Raw genomic sequence first — 21,473 nt, 5'->3', positions numbered from 1 at the left:
TGAATGATGTCTGTTTGTTTTGTCAGTGTAAACCTGTGAAGTAACTGTACTACCAGGGAAAGTATTTGAATTGCGGCTGTGAAAGCAAAGTGCAACGAAATGCTTTGCCAGTGAGTACAGACATCTAATGCATTATTAATTGAATTTAATCTGCTAGAAGGCACTTAACTCATTGTCAGCCCCTAAACAGCATATTAGTACCATAAGAGCTAGATCAAGTGAAGGTGTACTTTAGAGGCTACTGCTGTTGTTTTTTTGTTTTGTTTTTTTCTGAAAGGGAACTGTCGTACATAAAAATATACAGACAGTACTGTATGTATATCAAAATGAATCAAAACGGTTATGTTGCTGTGTGCCAAGCTATATCTGATACTTACTATATATACTCATTATATTGGGTACTATTGAGTTGTCACTTTTTTATAGTACATGCACTTATGTATATTTACAGTGTACTTACCTAAGAAAGTACTGTAATATAAGGTAACTACATGGGTAAAGATTAGGTTTAGGGGTAGGTTCAGGGTTATAGTTATTACCCAGTTATTGCAATTACTATAATAAGTATACATGTACATGGGGAGCAGGACTGTAAAACAAAGTGCTAAGGATTTGACTAAACACCATAACTGAAAGGATGATGTTACACTTTGTAATTTTATTTGTAATAATATGATATTGATCAATAACTGTAAAAGTTTAGTGTCAGCTGCCATTGTGTTGTGAGATGAAATTTGCACTTCTAAGACAATTATGCAAAATGTATCACATTTCTGTCATCACTTGTAAACATTATACTTATCTTGAATGTGTATTTTTTTTACATATTTTAGTGTAATGTAGTATATCTTTAGTATATTTAGTTTTGCCTTTGCTATCCAATGGATTTATTAAAGTGATTTCTGTTAATAAAATCTGATAAGACCTTCCATACCTTGTGAAGTTACTTCCTTGGTTTTCCATTTTAAAACTTTAATGTTTTCCTTTCTTTTGAAGTCCTGAGAAATGCAGAAATTCTAAATGCCTTACACTGCAATCCACCTATCTTTTTTCTGATTTGGTTATTTAAAATATATCTGGGTAAAATATATCAGCGGCGTCTTAATCCTGGTCAAACACAATTTTATTTCCTTGAACTTGGTAAATAAAACATCATGAATAAACCACATGTTCCAGTCTACAACCAACAGATAGGTCTTTATATTAGGAAGCTCAGTTACAGCTTAAAGGGTTAGTTCACTCAAAAATGAAAATTCTGTCATTTATTACTTACCCTCATGCCGTTCCACACCCATTCAGAACACAAATTAAGATATTTTAGTTGAAATCCGATAGCTCCGTGAGGCCTCCATAGGGAGCAATGGACACTTCCTCTCTCAAGATCCATAAAGGTACTAAAATCATATTTAAATCGGTTCATGTGAGTACAGTGGTTCAATATTAATATTATAAAGCGACGAGAATATTTTGGAGCACCAAAAAAACTAAATAACGACTTATTTAGTGATGGACGATTTTAAAACACTGCTTCAGGAAGCATCGGAGCACAGATGAATCAGTGTGTCGAATCGAATCGACACACTGATTCATTTATGCTCTGATGCTTCCTGAAGCAGTGTTTTGAAATCGGCCATCACTAAATAAATATTTTGGGTTTTTTTTGGCGCTCCAAAAATATTCTCGTCGCTTTATAATATTAATATTGAACCACTGTACTCACATGAACCGATTTAAATATGTTTTTAGTACCTTTATGGATCTTGAGAGAGGAAGTGTCCATTGCTCCCTATGGAGGCCTCACGGAGCTATCGGATTTCAACTAAAATACCTTAATTTGTGTTCTGAATGGGTGTGTAACGGCATGAGGGTAAGTAATAAATGACAGAATTTTTATTTTTGGGTGAACAAACCCTTTAAGTGTTTACACCATAAACATCTGCTTTTCATAAAGAGCATCTCCACTGCTGCTACAAGTGACAAGCTTTGTCAGCAATGACCCTCTGTTAACTGTTTAGACACATCTGCTAAAGTAACCACACAAATGGGCTCATCCTTTAGTCTGAGAAGGTTTATACTATTCATTTTCACCCAAACCAATTCCTGATATACTTTAATTTTTCCTTTTTTTAACCAGACCAACATTATTCAGAAATCAAAACACAGTTTATTACTTCATGTTTGTCCCTCGGCTGTACACTGTAAGACTTTTGTAACTGGGAATCATTTCACCTGTACTTTGTTAATAAATACCCAATTAACAAAATGTATTAATAAAACACCTGATTATCAAAACAAGAGAATGTGTTAATCCGAATTAGGCAAACAACATAGCTTTATAATAATAATAATAATAATAACGGTCAGAAATTATTTTTAGGACAAGATCTTAAATACATTTTAAGAGATTTTTTCCCCATATATTCCAATATAAAAGCCAATAAAAAGTTTCTTCCTGGTTAGGTCATAAGTGGATAATTACTTTCTTATAATTTTGTATATAATATAATTTTGATGGTGAATTTGTCTGAACAATTGGCTAAAATGAAGTCAGTATGATTTTCTTTTCCCTCTTATGAAAGCAAAAAGGAGAATTTGCTTGCAATGTCTGTTTAAGAAAAGAGATCTCACCCAGACTGAGACATTGTGAGATCATGATCATGATCAATTTTGGCACATGAGTATAAAAGAATGGACCTTTTTCACAGACTGATGAAGTATTTTAACATTCATCAACAATCCATGCAAAGTTTTTTTTTTTTTAATATATGTTTAATATGTACTAACACTATACTTTGTATTATATTACCTTTGCATCAGATTACACAAAAAAAGTTATTGCTGCTGTGAGGGTGTTTCTAATACAGTGGCTGTGGGAGTAACAGTAAAATCGATGTCTTTATCTCTTCTGACTGCTATTATCAATCTCTCTTTATTTATTTTTTTCTCTTTTTGAAAGTTGTGAAAACACTATTTAAAGGAGCTTTTCTTTTGCTATTTGAGCAAATGGGAACACAAAAAATATATATATTTAATGTAGACTGTAATTCACCACTGTCTAAAAGTTTATTATGATAACTTCTGATTCTTCTGAGAAACCAGGAAATGTGAAAAGGGTCCAATAAGGCTCAAGTTAAAGTTGTTAAAGTGGCCAGGCTCCCAGCAGGGTTAAGACTTTACTGTAACCTTGGTAACATGAGAATCAAACTCATGTGAACAAATCGGTGTGGTAAACAGCATTGCCACACCCATTTATTAGAAAGAGGATGAATGAAAAGAAACAACAGGGGAAATCACCTCCAAGTGTTGCACACCAGTACAATAAAAAGTTGATATCTGACAGGGCGAATTCTTGGTTATAGGAATGTGCACTGAAAAAAATCCATATCGAACAGATGATTGTTGGGTCTTAGTGTAGGTTGGACCAGTGGTGAACAACATATCTGAGGAGGAATGTTCAACTGACTATATATGAAATGCCAACTTGGACAGCAAAAATGTGGTAAAATAATAAAAAGCAGTTGATTAATAAGAAGCATGTTTAAAATGAAAACATTCTTACTTGATGTTTTGTAGAACATATCTGCAGACATTTGAGGCACTGGCTTTTCACTTTGTAATACTGCTGACTTTAAATATTCACACTGCATTTATGTTCATAATGGAGCTGTACATTTGCAGTAAATTACATTTCTATTTATTTTCTAGTTGTATCTAGCTGCATGTTTGTACTTTTATTTTATATGATAACATCAGCAATGGCTACACTTAAAAGAAATTTGAGATAGCTCACCACATGTTCAGTTTCAGAACAGGAACTGAGGAGGGCGAGACACGTGGTTATTAGAAGGCCTTACCATAGAAAGGTCAAATATCACATAGAACTTTCTAAGAAACCAGTCTATTCAAAATGCACAGTCTATGTTGACAAAGCCACTGGGTGGATCACATGTATTATATATATATATATATATATATATATATATATATATATATATATATATATATATATATATATATATACATGTATCTCCTATATATTATATATATTGTGAACAAATGTTAGTTATTATTTTGGAATAAATGTAAAAATGCGTAAAAACACTAACTTGATTAAATGTATACTTGGTTTTAATAAATTACATAGTGTGAAAATACAAAATAGAATTATATTTGGTCTCTCTTTTTTATGTAATGTGTATTTATCCAGGAAAATTGTGTAACAGGGACATACTTTTACATTTGATATATAAAAAATTGAGGACTTTGCCTCCTTATTTTAAAACACCACCACACACCACTGACTCAACTCTATATTACTTTGCGTCCTGAGTCTGACTAAACTTACCAATTTACAAAATTACAAAATACTATCTCACCTAATCTTTGTAACAGTCTTCCTAGCATTGTTTGGGAAGCAGACAAACTCTGTCAGTTTAAATCTAGACTAAAAATACATCTCTTGTTAGTCTACATAAATTAGGTCTGCCGGAATTGACCCTTTACAAAGACCCGCCCCCCTTAGTTACTGTTGCTTTGTCCAACAGGTTACTTATGATATTAAACAAAGTCTCAGCTTTCTAACTGTGTAGTTTTTAAAAAAATTCAAACAATAAAAAAACGTTTTGTGGCTCTTTAACGTGTCGTGACCATGGACGTGATGGATTGCTGTAGCGCCTCAGCTCAAGAGTCTCGTAAACCGACCATCTCTTCCTACTAGTCCATTTATAGCATCAAATAAACATGAATGAACATGAGAATGAATGTTGTTTCAAACGCAGAAAATGGTCAATATACACAATTTTTCAAGTTTAACTCCACCGAGGTTAATCTTCTAACTCCTGACTGCTTTGTTGGACAAAATGGAGGATTCGGCATTGGTTAGATCGCTTGTCAATCAAACTCCCAGCGAAGGGTCAATTGGGAACATTTCCTATAACACCCAATGTACTTGTTACATCATAACAAGAATGGCATCTACGCTAATATCAGTCTCTCTGTTAATCCTGAGGTTTACCGTAGTCAGCCGGATTCCGGGCTGTATCCAGATCAGAAGGTGCCCAAGCAAGACCACAACACATCCCATAAGTGTCAACTGAGAAGTAGAACATCCCCTGTGAAGGCCTGGATTAAATATTTTTTTTTATGGATTAAATATTTTTTTATGTCCAAACTTTTTCAATTTTCAAAACAAACTTTGTTACATTATTTTCCCGCTATCATTGTAAAGCTGCTTTGAAACAATCTGCATTGTAAAAAGCGCTATATGAATAAAGGTGACCCCCACCTTTAATTTTCCTCTTGACCATAGATGCCACTAAATCTCATTTCAACGCATTTAATGAATGGTTGTTCTTATTTGGTCTGATATGTAAAATTTAAGAAATTATACCATCTAATTATTTGCACTTATGAATTATGAACTGAAGCTAGTAGATAAAGCTGTTGTATTTCAGAATATGTTATATATATATAGAAGTCCTGCATTGGTTCCGAGTTCCGCCACATATCCCGCAGCTTATGTACGGTGATAAGCTTACACAAGAAGGGTTGCCATTTCCTTAACCTCTGCCCTTAGAATTGTTTTGTGAATAATTCTTTCATTCAGAAAAATGAGTCACCCATACCAGAGAAATTCCCTGAGTGTGTGCTGAGTTCCCTGCACACTTTCTGTATGAGCATGCTATAGTGACCAAGCAAAATTCATTTTTTTACATGAAGTTTATATTTATTTATGGGGATTTATATAAATATTTAATACTATTCAAGGCTCAACAATACGTTTTGAGCCTTGTTGTTCCGATTTTTACATGCTTAGAATGATTGTGCAATGCATTTTGAATGAAGGTGCAGGTGAGGGTCACCTTACTATTACAGTGTAGAGTGTCTGATGCTAGGCCAAGCGCTCGTCAACTTGACTGGGTGCCATATGTTGTGAGCCCGTGTCTTTCTCTTGGCAGAGTCCGTCCCTGCCAGGTGTGCCTCCCCCAGTTCGGCTGGAGCCATCTCTGGGACTTCTATATGCACACTGCCTATGGCCCTTCCATATATGTTTTTCCACGTAATTCCCCCCTTCCGGTGGGTTGTGGTCTCCGCAGCGTTCCCCTTGGGCATGCTCTCCCAGTGTTATCCAAGTCTTACAGTACAGGTCATGCGGAACAGCAGTAGACTCTGTCAGTGTAAGCTCGCTCCCTTCTCCTCCCTCAGGTGCGCCGCCTTGCTGAAGCTTACACTGGGCGCTGGAAGGGGTCAGGGGTGGGGGGTGGAAGGGGTGTTTTATTAGGGATTCCAATTTGTCGGTTCACTTCTGACGTACGTCGAACTGCTTTGAAACAAATCTGCATTGTAAAAAGTGCTATATGAATAAAGGTGACTTGAGTTGACTTAGATAAGATGTACCCCCACCTTTAATTTGCCTCTTGACCATAGATGCCACTAAATCTCATTTCAAAGCATTTATTTAATGGTTGTTCAGCTTACACAACAAGGGTTGACATTGCCTTAAAATCTGCTCTTGGAATTGTTTTGTGAATCAGGGCATCCTCTTTCATTCAGAGAAATGAGTCACCCATGCCAGAGAGAAATTCCCTGAGTGTGTGCGGAGTTCCCTGCACTTACTGTACGGGTATGCAATATTGAGCAAGCAAAATTCTTTTTTTTACATGAAGTTTATTTGTATTTATGGCTGTGGCAACCAGGGCGGGCGAGAGCTGTGAGGGAACGGCGCGAGGCCGGTGACGCAAGTGATAACGAGCATCCCCTGGGAGGCGCACCGGCCTTGAGTTTCTCACGGAGGAGCTCCGGGAGCATAAAAGGAGGAGCAACGACCGTGAAGGATGAGTGAGGACCAGGCCTGGCCTTTATTTTATGTTTTATTATGTTTGTGTAGCTGGCAGACGTCCGCGAGGGGCTGCCGGCATTACTTTAGTTTTGTATTTGTTTATTTAGATTAAAGTTTTGTTGAATGTGCACCGGTTCCCGCCTCCGTCTTCACGTATCTACAAACTGTGTTACAATGGCTATTTATTATAAATATCTCATTCTATTTAAGGTTCAACAATAAGTTTTGAGCCTTTTTGTTCTGATTTTAACATGCTTAATATGATTTTGCAATGCATTTTGAATGCAGGTGTAGGTGAGGGTCATCTTACTACATGTTACTACGATGTAATAAACCTGCACAGTGCTGACTAGAAATCTCCCTGTTGTGTTGCATCAGAACTTGGAAGTTTAAAAAAATTACGGTGCTTTCATGGTGTTTCCTTTCTCTCCCTAAGATTGTTGGAAGTTCAAATTTAGGCCAAAAATGTGCATGTCATGATGTACTTTATTGATCAAAGACAATATGACTTTTTTCCCCATATAACACAAAAGGAGATATATACTGGGATTTAGAGTAAAAATGTAAAAATAGAGATCAGCTCAATTAGTCTTATATCAAAAAAACATTTTCTCAGTTTGTGTTGGCATGCAGTGTTTTGACTCTGTAGGACAGCTTAGTCTCTTATAAGGCCGTTTATTTGCCATCTTGCAGGCCTTGCAAATCTGGAATGCCTGCTCATCTGCCTCACTAGAAAGGTTGTGTAATATTGTTTATGTATGTTTTATTGCTTTTATGTTCTGGTAGGCCATCAAATGAATTGCTTTGAGCACTTTCATTATGGACTGTGTTTTAATTTATTTTGCAGATCAATGAAAAGCAGCAATGTTCTTTTACGTACTTGATTTACAACTATATACTTATTTAACAGACTACATAATTTTTCTAAGCATGCCTGCATATTCTGACAGTAAGATATACTTCTTACTCCATAGAGGATTTGAAATACAAGAATACACCTTCCTGTACAGTATAGTTTATTTCCAAAATCTTCAGTTTATCTACAAAAGAAAATAACTTGGAGTTTAATTCTTCCTTTTCTGCCAGAAATTCTGCCAGATTTGCATCACAGGCTTTTTTAACCCATAAATATTGATGTCAATTATCCTGATGTGTTCTGTAATAACATATTGTTATCTGTTTAACACACTAATATCAGAACAAATATTTTGATCTTTTATTTCCCTAATATGTGCAGTAGTATTTCATTGCATTTCAGGTGTTATCAGTGCTCCAACTCCATTTTCTGAAGGTAAGGTTTATAAAATCTTAAGTCTTTGATTGCTAGTTTGACAAGTTCACGAACAGCCGATTAATGACAGATGCGATCAAATTTTACCTCAGACGAATTCTGGCAGTGTCAGGAGATTTGGTGCACAGTGCTTCAGTGTGATGTCTCCTACGACGGACGACAAGTGAGTAGTGAACACACACACCCAGAGCAGTGAGCAGCTATTTTTGCTGTGGGGGAGCGATTGGGGTTAGGTGCCTTGCTCAAAAGCATCTCAGACATTTCCTGCCAGTATTGAGAATTGAACCTGCAACATTGTACTGCATATATTGTAATGTAATAATGAGTCAGCGTTCTGATGTGCAACACAGAAGCCCTGCACTGCATTCAGAAACCCTCGGATTTCATCAAAAATATCTTAATTTGTGTTCCGAAGATGAACAAAGGTCTCACAGGTTTGGAACGACATAAGGGTGAGTACTTAATGACAGAAATTTCATTTTTAGGTGAACTAACCCTTTAACTTCATTTAATTAAAGCGGAAGGGGGTTGAATTGAAATGGTCCGTAACTCTGCTCAAAAAGGACTAATCTTTCTGACCTGGGTACTTCCCGCTAGTCTGTAGTGTAGCCATTGATTTTTATTTATGTTTCTGCTATACATTTGTGTGAAGTGTCTGGCACTGCCATAGGTTTTATGAGATTTGTTCAAATTTCTGTTAGGTGAAAGCATTATTCTTAGCTATTGAATTGCACTGCATCACTTTGTAATGACTTGCATATGTCTCAAAACAGCACTCAAAACCCCTGCTGTTTATGTTTAGAATCTTGATGGGGGATTTCTGTTAATAAAATGCTTTTGGTATGTTTCTGATTAACTTCTTTAGCTAAGAAGACAAAAGCAGAACTGTGATGGTCATATTGACTGATGATGGCCCATATTAGATGTGAATGAGTCAAGTCTGTAACTCATTGTGTCATCTGACAGACAGATGTTCTCACATATACAGTGGGTATGGAAAGTATTCAGACCCCCTTAAATTTTTCACTCTTTGTTATATTGCAGCCATCTGCTAAAATCATTTAAGTTCATTTTTTTCCTCAATGTACACACAGCACCCCATATTGACAAAAAAAACACAGAATTGTTGACAAAAAGAAAAGAAAAACTGAAATATCACATGGTCCTAAGTATTCAGACCCTTTGCTCAGTATTTAGTAGAAGCACCCTTTTGATCTAATACAGCCATGAGTCTTTTTGGGAAAGATGCAACAAGTTTTTCACACCTCGATTTGGGGATCCTCTGCCATTCCTCCATTCCACACATACCACTTAGAAATAAGCCCAAAAAGTTCTATCTTGGTCTCATCAGACCAGAGATTCTTATTTCTCACCATCTTGGCAAACTCCATGTGGGCTTTCATGTGTCTTGCACTGAGAAGAGGCTTCCGTCGGGCCACTCAGCCATAAAGCCCCGACTGGTGGAGGGCTGCAGTGATGGTTGACTTTCTACAACTTTCTCCCATCTCCCGACTGCATCTCTGGAGCTCAGCCACAGTGGTCTTTGGGTTCTTCTTTACCTCTCTCACCAAGGCTCTTCTCCCCCGATAGCTCAGTTTGGCCGGACAGCCAGCTCTAGGAAGGGTTCTGGTCGTCCCAAACATCTTCCATTTAAGGATTATGGAGGCCACTGTGCTCTTAGGAGCCTTAAGTGCAGCAGAATTTTTTTGGTAACCTTGGGCAGATCTGTGCCTTGCCACAATTCTGTCTCTGAACTCTTCAGGCAGTTCCTTTGACCTCATGATTCTCATTTGCTCTGACATGCACTGTGGGCTGTAAGGTCTTATATAGACAGGTGTGTGGCTTTCCTAAACAAGTCCGAATCAATATAATCAAACACAGCTGGACTCAAATGAAGGTGTAGAACCATCTCAAGGATAATCAGAAGAAATGAAGAGCACCTGAGTTAAATATATGAGTGTCACAGCAAAGGGTCTGAATACTTAGGACCATGTGATATTTCAGTTTTTATTTTTTAATAAATCTGCAAAATGTCAACAATTCTGTGTTTTTCTGTCAATATGGGGTGCTGTGTGTACATTAATGAGGAAAAAAAATGAACTTAAATGATTGTAGCAAATGGCTGCAATATTGCAAAGAGTGAAAAATTTAAGGGGGTCTGAATACTTTCCGTATGCACACCGAGGGGTTTGTCTGCCATTGAAGTGGTCTTTGAGGTCTCAAACTCATTCAACACCCTGTCAATGCAAAATACCCTTGATGCCAGTCAGTTCTCCATATCTAAACATTGAATTTAATCTCAAATTCAAACCTTCAAGCTCATCTAGGTAACATTTTACACTTAAATTTGATTTGCTATATAATGTATATGACAGAGCTGGTTAAAATCACTAGTTCCAATTTGATTGGCTAACTGTTTCACAACATTTAAGAGTCTTCACAGATGTTTCTGCAGGGAAACATTTCTGTTTACATGTTACCAGCAGCAACAAAAGATCTCACTGTAAAAGTTTACTTTATTGACATAATACTATTCACATGACCACATGTTCTCTTCTCTTTATTACTGTAATTGCTATTCTCCTACATCCTGCACAATAATAGAGACAAACATTACTGAATGGGGGGAAGGGGCACATGAAGTTTAAGCATTTCTCAGAGGTTACAGCTGTAGGTTACCAAGAATCAAACCCTGTTTAGAAAGGAAGGAAGCATTTACTGCTGATGCAGCCAATCACCTAAATTGTCACCTCAGAGAATGAATTCACCTCACAATGTAAATTGTAATAACCTTTTGACTGAGCATCGTCTGACAATTACTTAAACCACTCGCATGCCAAGGAAAACAAATCACACCACTTTCAATTTTCTCCTCATAGCTCTTTTCCAACAAGAAAGACATTATCCACTGTTAAACCACCTTCTGACTTAGATTCATTTGTTTGTCATTTGTTTGATTCTTTCTCTATTTGGATAAAGTGTGTAGAAAAGACTCTGTACTATGTCCATTTTGCTGAGTCATCCATCATTTTCATACACTCCACCTCCCTCTTCACTAAATGGGCCTGTGCATCTGTACTTGTGCTGTGAATGTGTGTGATTTGTGGTTTCCAGGAACTGTCGTCTTGCCACAAACGATAAATCAAGACATCCAAATCATTTGCTATATGTGTGTGTTTGTTGACTATTCCTTTTACCTTGAGCACCAGCATTTTTTAGGTCTCTAGCCCAATCATGTTATCATGAAGACTGTTTTTTTGTTGTTGTTATTATTGATTTGTAAAACCAAGCCACACAAAAATGATCTATATCTTTATAAACTCAGCAAAAAAGAAGCATATACTGAAGATACTGTATTATAAAGCTAATTTTGTACAAATCCAAATAATCTTTACAGATCTTTATGGAAGGCAATATTGTACAAGGAAAGTTTTTCATGCTTGTTCAATTAACCATAAACAAATATTGCAAATACACATACTGTATGTAATAGCCTTTAAGATACTAACAATTCAGAGGTGGAACACAATTAATGTCACAGTCAGTTACAATAACTTGGGACACTAAAGAGACCTTTCTAACAACTTTGAAAAGCATGCCCAGGGTCACTGATCACCTGCTTGAACACACCTGCTGCAGGGAGACATGAGGACAGCAGATGTGAACAGAGCATAAACTGCAATGTTCATAATGTAAGACGTCTAAGACCGTGCTACAGGGAACAGGAAGATCAGACAGCTGATCGTCCTTGCAGTGCAAAAACATGTATAATCATTAGGGGTGTGACGAGACGATACAAGACACAAGATTGAGTTCACGAGAATGAGATGAGATTTTTACACAGTTTTTTTAAGAAATCCTCAATGATGAAATACATGACTAGAGAAATGGTCTGCAGGTGCATTTGAAATGTTTTAACTAATCAACTTGTAATGAAAATAAGGCATTTCAGTTCTACTTTCTGAGTATGAATTATCATATGCAGTAAAAGACAATACTCAAGCAGTGTAACACCTCTACACCGGATGTCTACAACGGATGCGAGTGGCGCGATGCGACGCCACAAAAGACAATAGAATCCATTATAATCAGTGATGTTGTCTACACTGGATGCAGCGTTACGTGAGCGGCAAATCTCCAACAGAAGACTGTTGCCTTGTTCTGTTTATGATGTACTGACATGAAGGACAAATGCTTTGTAACGTGCGCTTTGTCGTGTCCAGTGCAGACAGCTTTTAGCTGCTGCAACACAAGCAACAATGGCCGCGTCTAGTGTAGACACGGTGTAAAAGGTTTTGCCACAAACTCAACTGACTGGCTTCAGTCTCTTCAGATCTTTGAACTGTACATGATTTATGAGCTTCTACAACTTTTGACCTCCTAACTGATCTCCTATCCACAAATTGATCATAGAAATAAAAACAGTATAAATAAAAATGTATAACACAGCTTTAGTCTTATTAAGTGCAAACAATAAGTGCAACCATAATCAAAGTCATCAAACAGAGACCAAATTTTTCTTCAAGCATGATACAGAGCTAAGAGATGGTTTCAACTACACAGCCCAGCCTAAGAGAGCTTTCATATTGGGAGATATTTGCATGCATCAGGGAACCGCTTTCAACATGCAGGGTATTGAAATCGCGTTTGAATTTCGATTTCGCGTGCAGAGTGTGCATTCTACAAGATAATACATTTGTCAGACGCTGAGGCTCTGATGTGCAACGTATCCTCTGCCATGGTCTTGTCAGTCATCTCGTCACTTACTCTCATCACATGATCAGTGAACTCTGATTCCTGCTGCACTACGGACGACTCTGCAGCTCCTGTATGAGCTGGATGGAATTGATGTGACCGTTATCCAACTGAATTAAATGGTTTTCTATAAAAATGTATATTTCTATAAAAAGCAAAAGGACAGTGGAGCTTGCAAGTGTCTTGGTGGAAGAGTGGAGTAACATTTCACAGCAAGAACTGTCTTCAAATAGTCCATGAAGATGAGATGCACTGTATTTTAAAGGTGCCCTAGAATGTTTTTCCACAAGATGTAATATAAGTCTAAGGTGTCCCCTGAATATGTCTGTGAAGTTTCAGCTCAAAATACCCCATAGATTTTTTTTAATTCATTTTTTTAACTGCCTATTTTGGGGCATCATTATAAATGCACCGATTTAGGCTGCTGCCCCTTTAAATCCTCTAAGCTCCCCGCCCCCAAGCTCTCGACTGCCTTAAACAGCATAAACAAAGTTCACACAGCTAATATAACCCTCAAAATGGATCTTTACAAAATGTTCGTCATGCATGCATCAGATCAAATAAGTACAGTATTTATTTGGATGTTTACATTTGATTCTGAATGAGTTTGAGGCTGTGCTCCATGGCTAAAGTTAACATTACACACTGTTGGAGAGATTTATAAAGAATGAAGTTGTGTTTATGAATTATACAGACTGCATGTGTTTAAAAATGAAAATAACGACGACTCTTGTCTCCGTGAATACAGTAAGAAACGATGGTAACTTTAACCACATTTAACAGTACATTAGCAACATGCTAATGAAACATTTAGAAAGACAATTTACAAATATCATGATATCATGGATCATGTCAGTTATTATTGCCCCATCTGACATTTTTCGCTATTGTTCTTGCTTGCTTACCTAGTCTGATGATTCGGCTGTGCACATCCAAAGGCCTGCCCTTTTGTAATGCCTTGAACATGGGCTGGTATATGCAAATATTGGGGGCGTGCATATTAATGATCGCAGTCGGTGTTATGTTGAGATTCACCTGTTCTTCGGAGGTCTTTTAAACAAATGAGATTTACATAAGGAGGAGGAAACAATGGTGTTTGAGACTCACTGTATGTCATTTCCATGTACTGAACTCTTGTTATTCAACTGTGCCAAGGTAAATTCAAATTTTAATTCTATGGCACCTTTAAGCAGCTGCTGGCCACACCAGATATTTACTGCTATGTCAAAATGTCTCACTTCTATGTCAAATGTCTGTGACAACACCACCTATTAGTCCAACAATAACAGCACTTGCACTTGCAATTACTGCTTGCTGATATTTAGTGACAGTGAGACAGGCAGTCCCAGTGCTGTTGGACTTTATATCAGTTCATTTATGTAAATTAGGAAAGCAAAATAAAGTAAACTATGATACCTAAAAATTCTTCATACAGTGGACTACTAGTAAAATATATAAAAAATTGGGGCCAACAATTATTCAGACACTTTGACCTGACTATGTTTAGCTTAAGTGTTACCTGACATAATTAAGTTTATTTTTTTTCTGACAGTTTAACTCTGAGATCTTGTCATATTTTAACTATAGTGAATAAACTGTAATAATGAAAGAAATGTTCAAGGTGTCTGAATAAATTTTGGTTTGACTATATATAATAATATATTATGATTTGGTCTTATGAGCAGCTAACTATCACATGAGTAAGAGAGGAAGTCTGAAGGGGATTAGAACATCACTCTCACATATATTTTCCCTCTAATATCTCCCTTCTCACCAACATTTGTATTCCATGCATGGCAAATGTTGTGAATGTGTAATAGGGAAGTAAGCTGAAAGATTTAGTCAAATATTTGACCTTTTTCTGCAGCTTTGCAATAGCAAAACCAAAGTTCCTCCTGACATGAACTGTAAAATATGTTATCTACTCTTTTATGTACACTATTTAAAGTCTAATTCCTTCCACACCGATCAATGCATTATGAAAACACCCTGCAATTCATAGACATTACAGAGGCTGTTTTCTATAATCAAAAAATAATGTCATGCATTTAGTTTGCATTTGAATTGAGCTGCATAACTTAAAATAAGATAGATTATATTAATTCACTTGTTAAGAACACAGACATGGCATTAGTTGTGACACTGAGTAGTTGAATACACACTTGTCAAGTGAAATTTTCAATAAAATGCACTGTCTTACCATGCCAGTGTCCATGTTCAGATACGCAGAAACAGTCCTCTTTAAACATAGTTGTTTGTCTTCCCTTTGCGTATTCCGTGCTGTGTTGTTATCCAATGAAGTTGCATAATCTGATTGGGATCATTCCACACTTAGGATGGAAGCTCAAGCCCTGCCCTGGAAAAGAAAAAAGAAATCAATGAAAACCATTAACATTTAACATACCATTAGCCTACCACTAGCCATTGAAAGATGTTTTTAACATAAGCTATGAATATAGCTTTGCTAAGATGATGGAAAACTGTAGCACCATTCACAAATGTATTTTCCGATTCATTTAGGGACTTTAGCAATAGGGAATTAGAATAACTATAGCACTATAAATACTGACAAAAGTTTACTTTTTAACAAGTATAGTACAGAAAAAACAAGTATAACTATCACTACTGATCACTCTTAAAGAGATAGTTCAGCCAAAAAAATGAAAATTCTGTCATAATTTACTCCCCCTCAAGTTGTCCCAAACCTGTATACATTTTTTGAACACAAAAGAAGATATTTGGAAGAATATTTGTAACCAAGCAGATCTCGTCCCCACTACTAAGGGAAAAAACTAGTCCATAATATGATCAGTGTTGGTGAAATTTACTTTTAAAAGTAATGCCTTACAATATTGTGTTACTCCCTAAAAAAAGTAACTTAATGCTCCACTTAGTTACTTTTTATGGAATGTAATGTGTTTCTCACCTGGGCTGTTTGTTTGTTTGTTTGTTTTTATAACAACAAAAAAAATTCTATTTTTAGAAAATGTAAAGACCCTTTCACACCAAAAGCAAAATGAATAAGTCTCAGGCTCAGGAAATGCAAATTAATGGCTGTACAGTAAAGGGTGCAGAAGAATAGGACGCAGGAGAAGATGAAGTAAATGAGTAAATATATGTTCACATTTAGTCTAGAACTAATCTAGAATAACCATCATGTTTACACAGTGCACACAATGACTGCACTCCTAATTTTTATCAATATGCGGACAGGAGAGGTGTCAGTCAAGAAAAAAAAGTAACTTGTGTTACTAATTTGAAAAAATATTTTGTCGTAAATTTTAAAGTAATGTGTTACTTTACTAGTTACTTGAAAAAGTAATCTGATTACTTAACTTGTGTTACTTGTAATACGTTACCCCCAACACAGGATATGATAAATGGCTGTACACTTTCTTCAGGTACACAGATTGTACTGTAGTTAAACAGCATATGTAAATGTCATATATTAAAATATTTTATATTAAAGTCACCAAATCAATATCTTGTTTGTTGTGGTATGTTACATAGAAGGATTTCAAGATGTGAAAGTGCTGTATATTTGTCTGCTCATTTGTACCTTCCCCCATACCCTCCGGTACTTTCCAAGTTTCCTTGGACACTCACACACCTCCACACAAGCACGTCCACGCAAGCAGGCACGCGCATACACACACACACACACACACACAACGTGGCCAATGTGGGGAAAAAAAGAAGTAGTACAGTGGACAGCTGTTCAAAAAAAAATTTCATGTGCATGATTTATGAATTGAGGGAATGAAATAGTAAATGGTGCGCATGATTTAGTAAAATCGAGGGAACGAATTAGTAAATCGTGCAAATGATTACATTTTTTTTCTTGCATGTCATGTGCGGGGCTCCAGACTCGGCTCCAGTCTCCGAGCCCGCTCCAGGCTCCGTTCCAGCCCACAAGCCCATTCAAGAGTCTCATCTAGCCAAAACTCCCAGAGTCTCGCCCAAGTATTTTTTGGGGGGGGGGGGGGGGGGGGTGAGGACCCGAGTGGCCTGCCCCGCCATGGCGCCCCGAGTGGCCAGCACCGGTCTGCCAGTACTGTCAGGATGTTAGGATTATAGAGGCCCTCAAGCACAGCATATTTTGTATGTCTTCTTTAACAGACACATGCAATTCAAGCCTTGCAGTCTCTAATGTGCTGATGAGTTCAGGTATGTTAGATGAGGAAAACATACAAAGGAGTCCGAAGGCTGAAAAATTGTGCCTCCACAGGCAGCATACAGAGGTAGAAAGCCAACAAGGCACATCCGAATCCAATGCTCGTGTCACATCCTGTCTACTGATATACCTTCATCTAGTAATATACTGATATACCTTCATGATTTTTGAAGGCAGTAAAGATGTAAACTTCGCTGTATGATATCCCACAATCCTGTGCTTGCAATTCTGTGACAGCTATGCCATCTGAAAGTTGGTTGTAAGATTGTGTAAATGTAACCAACTTTTCCAATTTTGATGTTAAATTACTATTGTAGTACTTAAATATTTGCAAAGCTCTGCCTCAGAAACCTGTCCGAAATCAATTTCACAAGTTCACACATACATATGATTAAGTAAAGGTTACGTTGGCATGCTGTCCAGTGGAATGGAATTTTGGCCCAAACCCAGTGTACTCCTCCCAGTTGTGGTAAGAACAGATAGAACTAGAAGTGAGGAGACGGGGTGCTGGAGGGATGCTGATAAACTGTCAAATGAACAGAGGTAAGTCTGCTGTATATAACTCTTGTTGTTAATTGAGTTGATTAACTGAATGTGTTTCTCTAGTGTTAGTTAGATTAATTATCTGAACGTGCTCCCAAACTTTGTTTTAAAATATCATTTCGTGAGGTAGCTTTGTGCACAAATGCTGCAGTAACAGTTTAGTATAGGGAACACATATAAACTATTACCTATGACTTTTCCCTCAATAAACTCCTAATTTACTGTTTATTAATAGTTAGTAAGGTAGTTGTTAAGTTTAGGTATTTGGTAGGATTAGAATGTAGAATAAGGTCATGCAGAATAAGGCAATAATATGGGTTTAATAAGTACTAATAAATAGGCAATATTCTGGTAATAATCAAGCTAATAAGGAACTTGTTAAAAGACCTTAAAATAAAGTGTTACCAGTGCTGCTTGTAAAGTCATTGCCTGACATAGCAGTGAGCCAATGAGTGAGCTGCCTAAGTTTTCAGATGCAGCCAAAATGTGCACTGCTGGTGGGCCTCCAGCCCAGGACAGGTTTTAGAACAACTACTGTAGACCATAACAGCCTTTCTCAAGCCAAAGTGTGAGCTGAGAGACATTTCCTTTTTTCTTGTTAGTTTTTTTGTTTGTTTGTTTGTTTTCCTGCACAACAACAATCCCAGTCTGCAGTTCAGAGGGATGGATAAACCTCCATTATCATGGAATGAGCTCATCTTCTTGTAATATTCAAAATAAATATGGGGCTGTGTGTCAATGTCCAAAGGCTGATATAAATATTTCCACTACTACTACCCACTGCAACTGTGACCCCACTGCTTTACTGACAATGAAAGTGAATTCACTGAAGGTCTGTTGTGTTTAATTTTCCAAAAAAAAAGAAAGAAAGAAAGAAAGAAAGAAAGAAAGAAAGAAAGAAAGAAAGAAAGAAAGAAAGAAAGAAAGAAAGAAAAAGCTTTCTAACCTTTCTCAACATAGCTAGATGAATGCGCATGAGGTTTAAAGTACTCTGAGTAACACAGAATACAGAAAAGTCTCATTGTTATCATACAACCTAAACAGCAATAAAAGGCAAAGCTGAGCTGGGGAAGTCCACTAAATAAACTGAACATACTGGTAAGAAAGAGAACACTACACAGAAAAAAGGATAAAGATCATGTCTAAAAAAGAGTGCATTATGAAAACAAAAGAATGGCAAGGTCAAGATAGAAAACTATATGTTCCTTATCACCACTTAAATCACTTTTAACTATCACTAGTCAATGAGTCACATTTTTCCAGACATCTGGCAGATGACAGAAGGTGTGGCGCTGGTGATTCTGTACTGCTCTGTTCTCACGTAGCAAAGGGAAAGTTTATTCTCAACAACACAGAAACAAAGAAAGGAAAGGCGTGTGGTCATTTTACACTGATCTGCATGGGGGAAAAAAGTTTCAGTTTCATTAGCAACAGCTTGTACGCTCACTTGATCACAAGTTGCCCTTTTCTTTTTTTTTGTTCAAAATATTTGGAGCATTTCTGAATGATAAATTAGTGGAGTGTTGGTTTACTGATACACTGAACAGACATCAGCAGCACCCGTACAGATTCCATCATAATTCCCACCAGCTACTGAATTGACTACCATAGGAGGGGGGGGGGGAGGGGGGGGGGAATAAAAAATACTATGGCAGTCAATGGCGGGTGAGATCTGTTTGGTTACAAACATTCTTCAAAATATCTTCCTTTGTTTTCAAAAGAAATTTATACAGGTTTGGAACAACTTGAGGGGGAGTAAATGATTTTTGAAGGATTTTCATTTAAATGTGCATAAACACGTGGAGAAGTCTTGTAAAATGCATTGTCATTGTGTGATTACTGAAACCACACAGTCTACAGAAGTTTGCAAATGTTTATAGTGTTTTTGACCTAACATTTTTTAATTAAAAAAATTTAAATGTAAAAAATTTGTAAAATTAAAAAATTTTACATTTTCTATAACTTCTATGCTGAGGTGAGTGACAATATGATACAAAAATGACTGTTATCCCCAACAACTGCATACACTACACATGCAAAATAAAAATAACATGTAAGACATAAGCACTGTTGTTTCAAACATCCAATTTAACAGTGCTGGAGTGAATGTCAATTCCAGTCTGAACATATTGTATTGATAGTACATTGCACACAGTATATTTTATTCTATTCTCCACTGTTGGGGAAAGCATTAAAAAGTCAATCATACAACACTACTGCAAAGAGACTATAACTGAACTAAGTGACAATGTTTTCACTGTAAGGAAATGGATAGACGTTTTTATATTCTTAACGTTTACTTTATATATTTTTATTAAAATATTCATAGAGCTTATATCAGTACAGCCAAGCCTTTGGTACAGCTAAGGATATCAAGCTATCTTTTTCTTTGTTTTCTGACTGCTGTGTTTATATACATCAAAATATTTTACAAATAGTGTGGTCTAACATTATTTAACATTATATATTACATAGTGTAAGCTAACATTCAACAATTAAAGCTAGTTGAAACTTGAAACCAAAAGTGTTTCTGTGACTCATCTATTTCCATTTTGCAATTCATGCAATGAAAGCTGTTTTGAGCTCATCCTAACTACTGGATGTTGGATGAGATACAGTGTGGGTGTGAGAAGGCCATGCGAATGTCAGGCTGTCATTGAAATTATCAAAATAAAACACTTCAAAATAAAAAAGATTAAATATTTTTTATTTTACTTGCATATGATGTGTCTATTAACTGACATCAGAAAATCAATTAGCCTAAATATTTTACATTTAAGGAGTTTGACTGACAAGCCATTGGAACAACTAGATTAGACAATCAGGTAACATTGTCAACAGCAGTCATAATCTGGCAGTCTTAGTCTTGTGGTTTATGAGTCTGCAGTATCATGTATATTTTCAGATAGAGTTTTTCCACGGACCTCAAAGACTTTTATCTGTCATTTCCAACCACAGTGACCTCCTATTTGTACATTTTCCATTATTTATTCTAACCTCAAGAATCTTAAATATTATAATATTTGTATAAAATATCCTGTCATTAGCCTAAAAGATGTGTTGTGTTTACTAGAATGTTCTGCAAAAATATCATGTGAGAGCCTACACACGACTGAGCCGACTGCTGTGACATGGGAAATAAGGATGCACTGATATGATTTTTTGGGGCCGATACTGATTTTAACAAACAATTATTGGCCGATACAGATAGCGATATTTGTCACTTCCTCTCTTATGTGAAATTTTGTCATCAAAATAGATATTATTTTGATCATGTTTTAAATAAGCAAAGTTCAAAAACACCTGCATTAAAATATACTAGCAGGTTTATTACTGCATCATCAAATAATTTTTAATTAACATGGATTGGATCGATTTAACATTCAGCAGGCCTACATAAAGATAACAGAACAAAGATACATATGAAATAAACAGTGCTTTTTAGGTTTTGAGGTATGTATTTGTTTACTGTTAGTTGTAATAAGTGTTAGTTGTAATTTGCGGTATGTTGATGATAATGCAATGGAAAGTTTAATGCACACTTCTTGTGTTTTGTTTAGCTTTTGTGGCGATTTGTCTGGAGTGAAAACGGACGCAAATAAACTTAATAAAGACTTAATAAACATCAGTAAAGTTATTTAGTCATGAATAGGGTGCGATCTTTTGTTATTTGATTAACATTAAAACACAGTGCTAGGATTACGCAACAGTCATTATAAAACTCAGTGCTTTCACACAGTTAATTAATAAACCATTGGTTACATTTTTACATTTTTTATTTAAAATGGTTTAGTATGTTTGCTATTTTAAATATGAGGACTTCAATTTGTGTCCTCATAAATCACAAAAATGCACACAAACACACAAAATGA

At 36.3% G+C, this 21,473-nt stretch overlaps 1 protein-coding gene across 8 annotated transcripts in view; it reads right to left on the bottom strand.

Moving 5' to 3' along the window:
• Positions 1-21,473, bottom strand: part of LOC137032574 (uncharacterized) — a 170,061-nt gene that overhangs the window by 105,141 nt on the left and 43,447 nt on the right. For 6 of the 8 annotated variants that reach the window (XR_010896716.1, XR_010896718.1, XR_010896715.1 and 3 more), the window contains exon 3: positions 15,085-15,240. The gene's annotated coding sequence lies outside the window, so the exon portion shown is untranslated. Of the gene's footprint in view, positions 1-13,789; positions 13,935-15,084; positions 15,241-21,473 lie in introns of all 8 variants that reach the window. The other 2 variants (XR_010896717.1, XR_010896719.1) reach the window with 2 other exon arrangements.

The sequence above is a fragment of the Chanodichthys erythropterus genome, chromosome 2 (genome assembly GCF_024489055.1).
Source record: "Chanodichthys erythropterus isolate Z2021 chromosome 2, ASM2448905v1, whole genome shotgun sequence".
Lineage (NCBI taxonomy): Eukaryota > Metazoa > Chordata > Actinopteri > Cypriniformes > Xenocyprididae > Chanodichthys > Chanodichthys erythropterus.
Note: the sequence above shows the minus strand (reverse complement) of the source record. Positions and strands in the feature narration are given on the sequence as shown.